Raw genomic sequence first — 15,545 nt, 5'->3', positions numbered from 1 at the left:
ACTATATTCATACAATGGAATACTACTTATTGACAAAAATGAATGCTTGAACTGAGACATGTAGCAACATGGATGAATCTCAAAAATATCGTGCTTTGTGAGAAGAACATTGTGCATGATTGCATTTACATACAACACAACAATAGTCAAATCTGACCAATGGTGATAGAAATCAGATCACGGCATTAGGGGATTAACATGGAGGTGAGGATTGACCGGGAAGGACCCCGAGCAAACTTTCAGGGTGATAGAAATATTCTGACCTTTGAATGGGCATTTTGTTGTTTATAAATTATTAGAAAAGAAAAAGGCACCACAGCTGAAAAGCCTGGATCTCCTTCACTTGAACACTCAAGGTACCTTAAGAGCAGAGGATCAGGGCCCAGCATGGGGCTACAAATCAGCTGGCTCAGCACATGGGGACTAAACAGTGTTTCTCTTATTTTCTTTTAGCAAAACCAACAAAGCATTATTTGCTTTGCCGCCCACTGTGATTGCTAGGTTCCCCAGCCACAGGACACAGTGTGGGCTAGGCAGCTGGAGGGCACTGAGGTCATCTGGTCCAGTCACCCCCACAGCTGGGCTCATCTTTCCTCCACCCTTCTCACCCCTCCCCTACTTTTAAGGAACACATTGAAGGAACTTGCAGGGTTACTCTGCCTCCCATTTCTCTCTATTCCCTCACATTTTCCTCCAACACTCACTTCCTCTCATCTATAACCTGCCACCCCCCCTTCTACAGAAATACGGTTATAGAGATATATGCTCGTTACTTAACAGCCTGCCACAGTGAGGAATCCTTGTCTCTAAGAGTTCCACAATAACCAAAGCAGAAAATTGTTGAGTAAATTATGAAAGGTCATCCAATGTGTTGAGTTTGGAACATCCTTTTTTATTTGCAAAACAGGGGAAATAATTCCAACTTCAGTGGGCTATCTGAGGGACAAAATGACATACTCTGTGAAAGAGCCAGCATGTTCGGGAAACTTAATGTTTGCGCTTAGCCTCTTTTTTCATATTTCATTGTAATTAATCCTACTGTGAATATTTGATGATACTATTTTGAAGAGGTATTGCAACTCTCAAGGTACGCACCTACAGAGAAGCAAGGGACAGTCTTCCAGTCCGTGTCTCTGCTCCTTCCAGTCCTCAGGCCACAGGGCGCTTCAGGGCTGGAAAACCATCTGGCTCGGGGAACAGCAGTGGACTCCACCCACTTGAACTTTCATTTTGCTGTTCCAAAAAAATAACATAAGAGGACCAGGTGCAGGAAGGTGGAAAGGCTCTCGTCTCACACAAAAACAGTAAAATTCCTTTCACACCCTTCTGCCTCCCACTCCTTAATGAGTCTCTTACGAAATAAAGTCTCCTTGATTTTGTAAAGTTCTATAAAGAGTTGCTTGTAGAACTTAGAGACTGAATGTGAGGCCCTTGTAAAACTTTATACAATACACAGAGTTTCCTTTTGCTTTTTCTTCATATTTGATTCACACATCCTTTCCCATAACAAAATGTGCTAGTCATTGTCCAGTGGCTCTCCACCTCTCCTACCTCCTTAACTTCGTTCTCATCGCACTTTCTCTACTGTAAAAATGGCTGACTGGAAGTTCTTTTCAAAACACTCCTGGCGTCTCTCCTTAATTGCCTCAATCTCCTAAGTTAAGATTTCTTCAGTCCTCTTCTTTGACCCTCTTTCTTGACTACTTTGTGTGCTCTGGGCAAGCACAGTCCTGTCCTATTTCTGTGACTTTGCTTATGCTGTCTCCTTCACACTTCCTTCTTCTTTACACACTATCCATTCTTCATGACTCAGTTCAAATGCCACCTCTTCCATGAAGCCTTCTATAATGTCACCAGCTAGAAGGAATTTCTCTTGGCACTCTTCTAACCCTCGTTATTGTACTCATCCCTACCTCCCATGTAGCGTACAGGTGAATGAGATGGACAGATAGGCAGATTGGTGAGTTCATAGGTAGATGGGTGGAGGGATGCATGGATAGGTGCGTGGATGAAATGTATATGAATTGTTGAATGGATAGATAGATAGATATCAGCCTGGCAACAAGAGCTATAAGACACACTCATACCTGGGTGTCTGCATCATGTTAATATATTTAATTTTTCAGTATTTATTCAACAGCTTCTGTGTCTTGCCTATCTATTCACAATCTATTTCTCACCATGGGAACTGACTTAGGGAATACTTAATTCAGTCTGAATCTCAAGTCCTGTGTAGTTGACAAAGAGCCAGTTATGTTTTAATTTGTCCCTAACCTAAAGCATGATGAATTTTTACTAGCTTTCAAAAGTAGATGTCAATATGTTCTTGTTTCTGTTCTTGGAGTTCCAACTGGATGGGAGGTCAGCCAGTCCAACTGCTCATTTTTCAGATGAAAACAATTAAGGTCTAGAGAGGGAATATGGCTTGCACAGATCAAGTATAGAATAAAGCTAAACCTCTACCTGCCTCCCAACTCCCAACGTCTTGTTCTGTTTTTTTGTATCTTAAAACATAAAGCCAAAGTTCTGGCTTATCTATTGTAGGTACGTTTCAAACCTTGAAGTAAAGCAGGGAGGTTGGGAAGAAAATCCAAGACTTCTCTAAAGAGAGTTAAGTTTTCTCTTACTACAGATTCTTTCAATGTTGAACATTAGACATGGGGCCTTAAATTTTCAAGGTGTCATTTGTACAATGAAGAGAAAAATGCTATGCCCCAGAAAGAGCTCTGGAAGATTCCAAAGTTGTGTCTGCACAGTAAGCTCCTCTCTGACATGGAAAAATAAAGAATTGGAGGCCTGCATGCTATAGGCTCTGACTTTTCTTTGTAGTATAAATTCTAACATTGCCCTGGCCAGATGGCTTGGTTGGTTGGAGTGTCCTCTGGATACACAAAGGTTGTGGGTTCAACCTCCAGCCAGAGCACATACAGAAACAGACAGATGTTTCTGTCTCTCTCTCTCTTTTCCTCTTCCTCTCTTTCTAAAACCAATAAATAACTTTTTTTTAACATCCAGTAGGACTTGGTAACATTTTGAATAAGTCCTCTAATATCAACCTAAAGATTAATTACTTCTCTGTTCTGGTGATGTAATTACTTTCCACAGTTTTTATGAAGAACATAATACTCAGAATACTCAGGGAGACCTCTGTGCACTAATTTCCCTGACATCTCTAGAGAAGGCTCTGGTTTCTTTATCCCCAAATATAAGTAAACAACACTGCCCAAGAATTTTTTAAAACTTTGATCAGTTTCTAGAAGGATCTTTGGTTCTGTTTTTGTCATAATATTTCCTGATGACTATAATTCAAAACCTCAGTTCCCTTCCTTAAAAGAATACCACTATCTGCCTCAAAACTTGACGTGAAGTACAAAAGGCACAAGTTTTCTAGGCATCACAAATACAGCCAGTAACTACTCGTGGGCATTAAAATCTTTCTTTAATTGTCATTTTCTCCTGGGAAGTCCAAAGATAATAAGAAAGAGGGAGAGTAGCTGAGAACGGGGGCCCGAGGGGAGGGTGTATCTGTAAGAAGTTGACCTCCATCCACCCCAGCACCCAAGCAGCCATTATGATTGGTCAGCCAACCTGAAATGTGTCCTGCTTTTAGGAATTTTCAGTCAATACCCAAAATGCCAGAAGTTTCTTTTCAAATTAAAAAAAAAAAAAATGAATGAGGAAAGAAGAAAGGAAGAAATCCAAACAGTGGACAAAAACCAGGCGCCGTAGCCCCCCACTCCAGCTCGCGAGGCGGCGACAATGGTGAGGAATCAATGCTCGGGACCACAAGGCAGCTTTCAGACACCTCTTGACCTTGTCACTTCCTGGGTAATTAAGAGGCACTACAGTTCCGTGTCACCGTCAGGGGCTGAATGTATATCGATGGATAGATATATATGTTCTTGAGAGATTCTTTTTTCTACAGCTTTGGTCAGGATCTTACCAAAGAAAAAGGGGGGAGGGAGGCATTTTGTCCGGAGAGCGGTAAAAGGAAACATGAAAGGAGAAACCTAAATTTTTCAGCAGTCTGCTCCTGACATGGGAAAATGGCTCAGACAAGAATAGATGGCTTGTTCACTACTGTTTTTTCTTTCATTCCCTTGACAGATTATCTCCGTGGATGTGCTGCTGGCAGCAGGGCACCCCTCCCTCCTCATGTTCTTCGACTCCTTCAGAGCAATCATGCAAACCCTGAGGTCTCTGAGACAGGCTGAATCGCTGCTCTGCTTCCTGGGGCCCAAAGGGAGCTGCTTGACTTCTGTTGGCCTCAGTTTCCCCAAATGCAAATTAGGAAATTTGACTAAATCCTCTTTGAAGACATCCCCAGGGCCATCAGTCCCTTAGGCCATGAGAAACGGTTTCCGTCTCCCACCCCTGCCCAGGAAACAAAGTAGCAGAAACACGGAAGGCTGGGGTAGAAGGAGTGGGTCTCCCACCCATGCCTGTCACACCCCCGCCACACCACCTCCTGCCCCCGGCCATCCCGGCCCTGAGGACAAGGTGCATGGCTGCAGATCTGAGTGCACAGCAGCAGCTCTGCAGGACTGGGAGCTCCCAGGGGGCAGGCACTGGGCTCACTCCCCACCAAACACCTCCCTCCAGTTCCCAGCCCAGTGCCTGTCACACAGCAGGGATTCAAAAGAAGGTTGTTATAAACAGAATTCCCAGTATCTAATTCAGAGACTGTTATGATTACAAAATAGGCAACAATGGGTGTGTGTGTGTGTGTGTGTGTCCGTCTGTCTGTCATATCTGGAAGTTCTAATCCCCAATGTGCTGATATTTGGAAGAGACCAGAGCCTTCTGTCTCCACCATGTGAGGACACAGTAAGAAGGCACCATCCTGCAAACCAGGGAAAGGGCGCTTGCCTGAGCTGGCACCTTGATCTTGGACCTGTCAGCCTCTAGAACTGCAAGAAATAAGTGTTTATTATTTAAGCCACCAGGCCTGTGGTATTTTGCTATAGCAGTTCAAGCAGACCAAGAGAGGGGCTTTGGGAAGAGTAGCACCTTCTGACAGTAGTTTTTTCCCATGCATTCATTAAAAGTAAAAATAAAACTAACCAAACCCAAAAAGACATTTTACCAAGCACCTCCTATGAGGACTGTGGAGCCAAAAAGGAGCCATTCCCTGCTCTGCAGAGGACCCAGTGTGGAGGGAGACATGACTAAGGACAGAAGTAGTTATCCCAGACATCAAGTGACTGGTTCCATTAGAGCATGCAGATGGAGCCCTTGGAGACTTCAGAGGAAAGAGGAATGGATTATGAGGGAGGGGGGAGCAGCTTCCCGGAGAAAATGCATCTGAGCCAGGTCTAGAGGAGTAAGGTAGACGTGCTTGTGCGGAAAGGAGATTGGGATGGGAGCAGAGAGCAGAGGCCGGAAGGCAGGAAGTGGGGGGAGGGGCACTGGGGACCCACCAGCAGTCCAGCCTTTCTGTAGCGGTGCTATACAATGAGGCTGGGAAGAAACCCTGCTCTGGTTGAAGCAGTGATGGTAAGGCACCCCCCTCAGCCCCCCCTCTCCCGCCAGGGTTCCTTGGAGCTCAGGTTTAAAACCATAAGGAACGGGGGGGGGGGGGGTGCTTTGTATTCCTAGCTTCTAGGTTCACCCCCTCTGAAATAGATCCCCCAATCTCAAGCCCCACCCCTTTCACAGGAGTGAGGGTGGACAGCTGAACAACCAGTGTGGCCTCCAAGTGGCCGTGGGAAGGGGCTGGGTTGTCTGCTCCCCCTCACGCTCTTCCGCCCGCTGTGAAATCCACATCAGCTGGAGATGCCCAGAGAGATCCATTTCCATCTGTTCTGGGCATGGCTGGTGGGAAAGCCTCAGACAGGCAGCTCGGCCTATCCGCAGCAAGGAGCGGCCTCGCGGGGGCGGGGAAGGAGCCCGCCGCAATGGCAGGCTCGGCCAGCCCTGGGAACAGCTGCCCAGCCCGGGCCGCTCTCAACTCACCCGTTTTGTAGCCTGGTTGCTAATAATGCAATTAAATTCATCAGAAAAACATCTGTTCTGAATGATAGGAACAGTTGGTATTCTCTGAAGGACTCCTACCAGAGTCAAGGGACTTGGGTGACTAAACAAGCAGGACCTTTGATGTCCCCAAGAGACCAGACACTCTCCCTCCAGACCTCATTCACCTCTAATTAGTCCGGGTAGTATCCACAGCCAAGACCCCAGGACAGGCTTGTCCACCCTGTGCTGCCCTGGGAAGGGCCCAGGGCTCGCTGCTGCCTCCGCCCTGTGCCCTCAGGAGCTCCCCACAGCTCTGTGAGGCCAGGGACAGGAGCGACCTATGAGCACGTACAAGATGAGCAGCTGTTCTGTTTGAGCATGTTGCCTTAAACGTTTCCTCCAAAAGTTGGGCTGGAAACAAAGGTTTCCATGCAGGTATTTGTTCAGGTGATGATCTCAAGGCAGGAGTGAGGTCAGGTGAGAGGAAAGCAAGGCATGAGGGGAAAGCCCACACGGGGGTGGGGGTGGTGGGTCTTACTAAGGCAGCTTCTGCGGGGAATATGAGTGCTTCACTCCTCGGGAACTTCTAAAGAGCTTTGTGAAAAGCATCTTAGAACTGTCCACCTGAGGGGTCATAACGGGAAGCATTTATCTGTACGTTCCTGTCCTTTATTGGTCGAGGTGGCCCCACGCAGTTCCAAGGTGCACATTGGTAAATGTCAGTGCCATGCCGCAGAAAGTCCCGGACAGAGCGTGAGAGGTCCAGGAGGTGGTCCAGGGTGAACTGAGCCCCAGCACCTCCACAAAGCAGCTTGAAGCCTGTGACCATCCAAGTGCCACACCATGGCTGGAGTAAGGGGTGACCGAAGAGGAGGTTTCCAGAAAGATCCAGAGCATTGTGTCTGCTTCGCCAACGTCTGTCCCTGGAGTTCAAGGCACAGGCTCGCCCTGCTTGAGCCTGCTCCTCGTTAGAGGCTGTGTTAGTTTGCTCTTGCTGCTGGAACAAGTCACTCCAGTGCCTTGAAAGAACAACATGAAGGTATTATCTGACAGTCCTGGGGCTCAGAAATCAGAAATGAGTCTCACTGGACTCACACCAAGCAGGTGGCCATGCTGTTTTCTTTCTGGAAGCTCTAGAAAGGAATGTTTTCTTGCTTTTTCCAGCTTCTAGAAGGTGCTTGCATTTTTTCTTTCTCTCCCCCCCCCCCACAGTGGCCCATTCCTCCATCTTCAAAGTCAGCAATGAGCAGGTGAGCTGTTACATTTACCCAACACCGGCTCTCCTGTCTCCCTCGTCTCCATTATAAGGACCCTTGTGATTACAGTGAGCCCACCTGGATCAGCCAAGACAATTTTCCATTGAAAGGTCAGCTGGATAGCACTTTAATTCCCCTTTGACATGTAACATGTAACATAGCATTTTCATAGGTTCCAGAAATTAGGTTGTGAACATCTTAGGGGGTACCATTTTTTTCTGCCTACCATAGATATTGTTCCACTTTTTTTCTGAACAGAAAAACTCGATCATTTGTGCAGTTCATTGGGGATGGCCTTCTGCACTGTGCTTAGAGTCAGGAGAGGAGAGGCTGCCTGTCCCTGAAGCTGTCCCTAGGATTTCACACCTTCCTGGTGCTAGAGCCTCCTTTGCCAGGGACAGCTAAGCCCAATAAAGTCAGGAGACAGATGACCCAGGGGCCTAGGTCAGCCTGGGCATCGTGGAAAGAGGCCAATGAACTGAGTTCCAATCCCAACTCACCAGCAGCTGACAGTGGGCCCGAGAGCAGGCTACTCCTCTTGCTCCTTGGTAGAACAGGGCCAGTGCCTTGGTAGGCTGCCAGGGTCAGAAATTACTTTCTCTACCTCTAAAGTGTACCTGTTGGAGAACAACTACATAATCAGCTTTCTTCTGGGCCTTGGGACTACAGCAAGGAGCAAAGCCAAGTCCCGGCCCTCATCAAGCTTACATTCTAGTTGGCTGTAACATGGGTTAAGTCCCTAGACAGAGCCTGGAACATAGCAGAATCTCAGTCAATTGAAGGCATCATTAGTGTTTTCAAGGCTACAATATAATTCCCAAGGAAATAAGACTACTTTTTAGTTATTTACTGACTTATAATGTACAAAATGTAATCCTAACCATTACCTTATTTGATCCTCAGAACAATAGCCCAGAGAGAGGTCGGATAGCAGCCGGCCCCGCAGTGCTTCCTTCAGCCTCTGGGAGACCCGTGCGCAGCCCCAGCGCCTCCGACCATGCGGAGCAGGCCACTTCCTGCCCTGTGTCTATACTTGCATTAGGCAAAGGGTTGGGAAATGAGAAACCTAAACCTAAAAAATTTAGACCAGCTCTTCTCTAGAGCTACAGATGCAGTAAAATATTTAAAGCAATTTCCTCATCTGGTATAAATATTTTACCCATATTTGGGGGTGGGGGATGTTTCCACCTCTCCTTCTGCATTCAGCTCAGGCTGCCTGGCTTTAGCATGTATGTTTTCTCGTCTGACTCTCCCACAGAGCTGTGAACTCATACCTAGGGACATCAAAGCCTCATGAGGTGCTCTGCAATTATTTAGTAGCCCACAGGAAGCGTTTGCTCACTCTACCCCCATCCCATCCGAGGTTCCTTGGTGGAGGAAAATCTAGAGAGGTTCTGCACTACGAGCCTCAGGTGGCTTCCGCAGGCAAGACGATTTCTGGATCTTTCACTGTCTCTATTGTTAAACTTCGGTTGGCAGGTAGGTATAAGCTATATAGCCAGGTGGCAGGAGCACCAAGTGACACCAGCTAACCCCTCGCCTGCAGAGCAGACAGAAGGATGTCTGTGAGCCTGTGCATGAGTGTGCATCTGGCTTTTCCCTTATCGCTGTCTCCAGTTCCTGGAAGGCAAGCTCCAGCCTCCCGCGGCCTGAGGGGCCGGGAGCGATAGCTGATGTCCCAGCACAGGCGGCTGTCCCCGCTGTCCTGCTTATCTGGCACGTGCCTCTCTGCCTCTGCCGCCCGCCCTTCCCACACTTCGCTCACCCCACCTCCGGGCTCCCTCCCTCACTCCTCAGGTCTCCCAGGCTCAGCAGGCAGTATGCCATAACTCTCGAGAATAAAGAAAACATTTTAGGGGTGACAAGTCCAACATTTGCATGTCTGTTTTCGGGGCAATACCCATCTTGGGGGATTAAGCCTTTTTTTTTTTCTCCCTCCCCGTCCAATCCAAAAGTATGAAAACATTCTTGACATAGTTGCCTGAGAAAGGATTTCTAAAGACAAAAACACCCTGTGAATTCAGTGTCTTGGTGTGAAAAGCTCCCGAAAGGAAGGGGATGGGGTGAGGAACAGAAAAGCACAAAATCTCTTTAGTCAAATAGTTTGTTAATCTTAAAGCAGGCAATGTGTTAGCTTTTGTCTCTAGTTACAGGAAATAGCCAGGTTGGTCTCTGCCCCTTCGCTCATTGGTGTGTATTCCGTCCTTAGGCACAACCTCTCTGTGAGGAGCAGGCCTGCCCTCCCCTCGGCCAAAGGAGCAGCCCACGCGGGAAAGGGCAGAGACCCAAGGCCCAGAGCCCAGAGGCAGGGGGCAGAGCAGGGAGGGACAGGGAGCGTTCCTTGGGGCGTTTCACACTGGGATTTAGGGTATCCAGCTTAGAGGTCCTGGGAGAGAAGAGACAAATTTCACTTCACCCTTGGGAAGCCCTGCTACTCTGGGATGTGCCTCCCTCTTGGGAAGATCCTCTCAGTCTACCCTGAGCATATAAAGCGAATCTGTAGGGGGAATTTCTAGAAAAGGGCCAAATAGGGCAACTCACCCTAAATTATTAAAAAGTTTAGTTAAAGATGATTTTCAGAGCCTTGGCCAGGTTGCTCAGTTGGTCAGAATGCCATCCCAGTATGCTAAGGTTGTGGGTTCAATCCTTAGTCAGGCCACTTACAAGAATCAACCAATAAATTCATAAATAAGCAGAACAACAAATTGACCTCTCTCTCGCAAATCAATAAATAATTTTTAAAAAATAGATGATTTCCACAAAGTCCAACTCCTCTCAGTCAGGCTGGGAAGCTGGTGGACTTGTAAGCCACAGGGTCCCCTGACATGAACTTTGCTGCCATTGTCTCAAGAAGGATGGAGGAAGATGTGCCCAAGAAAGTGACTGAGAACTGAGCAGCTGGTCCAAGTATATGTAGCAAAAGGCAATTTGAGAGATTTGAAGGCAAAGGAAATATGTTAATGCCCAGGCTAAGAACTATTCAGCAATCCATTCATTCCACAATTAAGTGTCTACATTGGGCAGAGCCCTGCTTTCAACGGTGAGTCTCTTCAACCTCAAGAGGACATACTGGCTTAAAAAGCCCTGGAAAAGAGAGATGGTGGAACAGAAAATTTAGAGACCCCTCCGTGAGTTGGTTGACTGTGAAAGGGCCTGGGAAAGCATCCCAATACAAGCAACCAGAGACAGGTCCAGTACATGTTGCCAAAGGCAGGTGGACCGACACACACAAGATGCTCAGAGATTTCCTACAGCCCGCACTCCAAATGGCATAGGCTGAAGCCACATGTCTTGTGTGTCAGTCCGGAGAGCAATTTTAAAATGAAGTCAGGGGAAGGAGCTCACAGAAAGGATCCTTCCTCTCCAAGGAGTCAGGGGATTGATGGGGAGAGCTCAGCCTGGCCAGGGAGAGGAGAAGGGAGACTCGTCACAGAACCCAGTGCCCAGATGGAAAGATCCTGTTTCATGGTTTCTGGAATAGACCAGGTGAGGCCAGGACATTCCAGGCATGCTCGGAGCCACTGCTAAAAGCAAAGAGCAAAGGGCAGTTGTCTGATCACTGTTGGAAACGGTAGGAGAGGGGGATGGACGACTGCGGAGCCGGAGACCTTGCTTTCGAGGAGAAGTATTCCCTCCTGTCCCCATAAACCCGAGAGTCTGCAATAGGCTGCCTGCGATAAGAAAGCAGAGGAAACGAACTAGGGAGGAAGTCCTCCGTCTGCTGTTCTTGTCCCAGAAGTGCGGCAAAGAGGACACCCCCCACCTTCATGCCTTCTTCTGGTAACAGGCTCATTTCAAAAATCCTTCTTGTACACAATAGAGTATATCATACAAACTTGTGCGTTTTAGATATCACTCCTGGATTTCTGTGTAAGCATTTAGCTTTCCTTCTGCAGAACCAAACCTGAGGCTCGAGGGGAAGTTGGCAATTTGCTGACAGCTAAGATGTCCCAGGTAGACGGGTCCCAGGAAACAGTGGAGACTGGCATCTGGAAAAGACCTGTGACCCCAGTTCTGTTCTCCTAAGCCTACTCAGTACCCAGTGCCATCTGCCTCACTGTCACCCCAGCCCCAACTCGACCACCCAGTTCCACTCTGTGCCGAACTGATTAGTCATTTATAACGCTGAAGTCATTCACTCAGGAAGGAAGCCACGCTTGCTGCCTCCTCTTCTCAGCCAGGAGTTTGCTGCCGTTGCAAAACACATGAGTAATCAGCCCTTCCCGGAGCCCTTGCTAAGCCCATTGCCAAGAAAGGTGTCTTGCAGCTCATTTGCTGGTGGGGAGGCCATGCTACAGGCCCCGAATCACGCCGGACCCAGGGGAGAGCAAGGCCAGACTTGCCTGAGTTCAGTATTGCATCACCGAGATCAGTGAGAGGAGAGGCGCACACCAAGTCAGCAAGCCCCATGGAGCTCACCCACAGCCCAGCTGGGGCTGACCCTCTGCAGGGTGCTCTGTTAATTCTGGGATCTAAGGAGACTCATGGGTTCAGAGACAGACGCACTGGAAAGGATGCTAGATACAAGCTAGAGCCACTTCATGGATAGTGAAACTGAGGCCCAGAGAGACACTGGCATTTGCCCAAAGTCAAATAGCTACTTAACACAGACTTAGAATAAAAATGTCGTACCTCAATTCTCTGTCCCCAGCGATGTCTACTGCATCAAGTCCCTCCAAGGTACTGTTGAGGCTTGAATGAGCCAGCAGGAAAGGATCCCTCTCCTCTAAGGTGTCAGGGTGCTGACAGGGAGAGCTCCGTCTGGCCAGGGAGAGGAGGAGGGAAGCTCCCCGCAGGACCCAGAGTGAAGACTGGACAAGCTCCTGTCAGGACTTCTGGGACAGAACATGAGACCTCATGAGGAAATTATGCTGCACAGTAACAGTCTAGGCATACCCTCTGGCCACCACAGAGAGCAGGCCTGGGACCACAAAAGTGGCAAGACGATGAAAGCCATGCAGAAGGCCACCAGTGGGCAAGTAGTCTTAAAGTGAAGTGTAGGTTAAATAAAATACAATGCTAATCAGTCACTTAGAAAGATTGGCATGACTGTATTTTAATATGAAGCTATCTCCCTGATAAAATCAGGTATGGAGACAGAAAGCTAAGATACAGAAACAGTACATATAGTATGTTACCATTTTGGAAGAAGAGACACACACTCCTGCATGCATGTGCTCACAGGAATGTGTGCGTGCATGCTTGCATATGCATAGACTATGTGTGAAGGATGCACAAGGAACTGGCAGCAGTGGTTGTGTCTAGGAGAGGCCCTGAGGGACAGAGTATCAAGAATAAGAGGAAGGGGCTTAGTTTTTACTCTTTACTCTTACATAGACCCGTGCACGTAATTTTAAAATCTAAACATCACACCGTCTAGCCCAAAAGTGGGAGTCAGGGATCCTGATGAGCTATAACACGTCCTCAGGACATATAAGCTGAATAAATACAGATTGATGAATGAATGCACAGAAGTTTGTCTGTTTTTTCATGAGCTCTAAGGTAATAATTAAATGTATGGCATCACATTTTGGAAAAGACCAAGAACATAAGTCTCAGTACTTAAGAGCCTGAAGGAAGTATTAAGATTGCCGTGCACAGAGAGAGTGGTGAGAGTCTGAGAACCTGGGCTCAAGTACTTGGTCGACTGAAATCTCATAGGCCTCAGTTTCCTCATCTATAAAATGGGAATAGTACTTTCTTTCCTGGAGTTTTATGTGGATCAAATGAGATAATGGACAGAAAAGTACTATATAATATCTAGTCTTTGACACGGATTGAGGGACTGTGTCTACTATTGGTAATACTAGTTATTTTCAGTGTGTTTTTTCCTGATCAGTGCCCTAAATTAGTACTGGTTTCCAAGAATGATTCTTATTCACTGCCACTGAGCCTGGCAAGCCCTGTTTCCCCTGTCCCCTCCTCTCCATGTACAGGTCCGAATGCTTTCCCTGCCTCTGCCACCTTGGCATCCGTGCCTCAGTTTCTATATGTGCAGGAGAAGCTCTGGGGGAGCCCCTTATACCTTTCCCCTCAAACAACAAAGGCCCAGACACAGTTTGCTTAAAGTCACAAAGGGACAGCACCAGGAAGAGAATGACTTTATTCCTTCATGTCTTAAAAGCATTTGCTCTTTGTAAGCTGTCTGGTCATATGGAGAGGCCTTGAAAGAAATCAAACCTAGAGCTGAATCAGTCAGCACCTCGTTACTTACCCACCAGCCTTGAGTGCCTTTGCCAGTAGCGGTCTGGACCCCACTGAGTGGGCATGTGGCGAGAACAGTACCGTTTTGTAGGATGGAAACCTCTGAGGTGTCCTTCAGAGACATTGGAAGGAAAGAATCACCTACTGGAAAACTCATCCAGAATTACCTGCAAAATTGGCTCTAGGAACTGCTAGTATCACCCATCTACCTGTCAAGGAACTATCATCCATACTCTCATTTGAGCCTCAGCAGAGCTGGCACTATCCTTCCCATCTTGTGGATGAGGAAACTGAGACTCAGAGAGAAGAAGGGAATCATAAATCATATAACTGGGTTTAGAACCAAACTCCTGCCTGCATTCTAGCTGCTTCCAGCGACGGCCATGTTACACGGCGCCTGGAACGTGGTGGGCATCCGGGCAATATTAGGTGACTACGTGGAACAAGACACATGATGGTGCTTTGAAAGGACAGGACAGCCATGGCTGAGGAAACAAATATTTGTAGCCTGAATGGGAGACAAAAGCAGTGTTGTGGAGACACAAGGACTTCATAAGGGAACACACTCACTCGTGTGGAGCCATCGGTCACGCACGATTTATGGACTACTCATTACTCATCAGGGTCACACGAGGCCCCGAGCTCTGTGCTTCACTTCACCCTTCGCCCTTATTCATACACACGCTCCTAACTCTCGCGGCTTCTCCCTCCTCTGCCTCTCACCCCAGCTCTACCACCACAGCCAGGTTTTCAACCCGCCCTCTGTCCACCATCCTTTCATCACCAGCACCAACCTCTCCCCCAGGTCAGGCATAGGCTGGGGTGGCCCTTCGTGTTGACTAGCAATGTCTGTGCAAGGACAGAAGCTTTCCCTTTGGGGTCAGGTGGGGGTGTCCCTCCTTTTTGTTTACTAATGTGCTCATTCATTAATTCATCAAATGTTTACCCAACTCTGAGATGCCAGACACTACTGGGATCATTTCATATGGATAATTACCAAGAACCACACTGAATTTGGTATATCTCTCACAGGTAACCAGAGAGAAAAAGCTGTTCCAGAATACCCTAAAATAAAATAGTTTCTAACGAACAGAGAGCAGGAAAGAGCCTGAGTTCTTGTTAATACATTATCATTTATTAATTCTATTCCTGGGCCTTAAAGTCTCCCTCCCTCACCAGATGGAATCAATAAATGGCAACATTTTCCCATCTGATGTTTTTTAAACCAGATTACAAAGAGCATGGAGTTTTCATTTCACAGGCATTCGTTTCTGGGTCTCGGGTCTCCCCCCCTCCCAAGCAGATAAATGAGGTTCTAAACTTAGGATAATAAGGCTTAACAGTGAGGCGCTTTTTAAAAAGTGAATCATTTCTCAGTTCTCCTTCGCTAATCTCTCTTGGTAACATTAATTATGAGTTTGTGTGGCGTGCCCCAAGGCGAGCTCGGCTTTCCCAGGACAATTAAAGTTACTTAATTATTAAAAAACTGTGTGTGCTGCTGCCCAGAGAGAAAGAGGCAGCGGGCCCGGCTCCCACAGCCCCCACAGCAGTGACCGGACACTGTGGGAACTGGGCTCCGTTCCCTCACCATTGTATTTCTTTCAGCACAATCTAGGAAAAGCCCCTTGCTGCCCCTCCCACCCAGGCAGGAGTGATTTACAGGCCCCCAGTCGCTGCTGATTGCGGCCTGCTGGCTCCTGGGGCCCGACTCCGGCTTCCCCAGGCCACTGGCCCGGGCCCCGGAGGCCAGGGGAGTTGACCAGGCCTCTGCCTGGGGATTCATACCAGACTGAGGTCCGTCTGACTGAGGGACAATGGAAAATGCTGAGCCCTTGGTTTTGAGTGAGTTCCTCTTGCTCCTCTTCTCTCTTGGGCCTTCTGCCTTGTGGGAGCAGGACATGTCATCCCCATCCCCTAAAAACAGGTGAAGAGGAGGAGGGGTACCATGGTCAGGCCGCATTGACAGCAGACATTACCAAGGGCGGGTAATAAGTTTAACAGCCTATTTTTCCTGGATGACTCTGGCTGTGGCAGTGAAGAAACTGGAGGTAGTCCTGTCCCTGCCATCCTCTGGCGAGTCACTCCTGCACTCGGAGCGTAAGCTTCATGGTCCAGGGCACCCTACCAGCT

The 15,545-nt window shown here is 47.8% G+C and overlaps 1 long non-coding RNA gene across 1 annotated transcript in view; it reads right to left on the bottom strand.

The window, feature by feature from the left end:
* The window catches only part of LOC136312279 (uncharacterized), a 49,544-nt gene extending 34,217 nt beyond the window's left edge, over positions 1 to 15,327 (bottom strand). The window contains exon 1 of the long non-coding RNA XR_010726917.1: positions 15,201 to 15,327. This is a non-coding gene — a long non-coding RNA (uncharacterized lncRNA). The remainder of the gene's footprint in view (positions 1 to 15,200) is intronic.
* Between the last annotated feature and the right edge of the window lie 218 nt (positions 15,328 to 15,545).

The sequence above is a fragment of the Saccopteryx bilineata genome, chromosome 8 (assembly GCF_036850765.1).
Source record: "Saccopteryx bilineata isolate mSacBil1 chromosome 8, mSacBil1_pri_phased_curated, whole genome shotgun sequence".
NCBI classification, from domain to species: domain Eukaryota; kingdom Metazoa; phylum Chordata; class Mammalia; order Chiroptera; family Emballonuridae; genus Saccopteryx; species Saccopteryx bilineata.
Note: the sequence above shows the minus strand (reverse complement) of the source record. Positions and strands in the feature narration are given on the sequence as shown.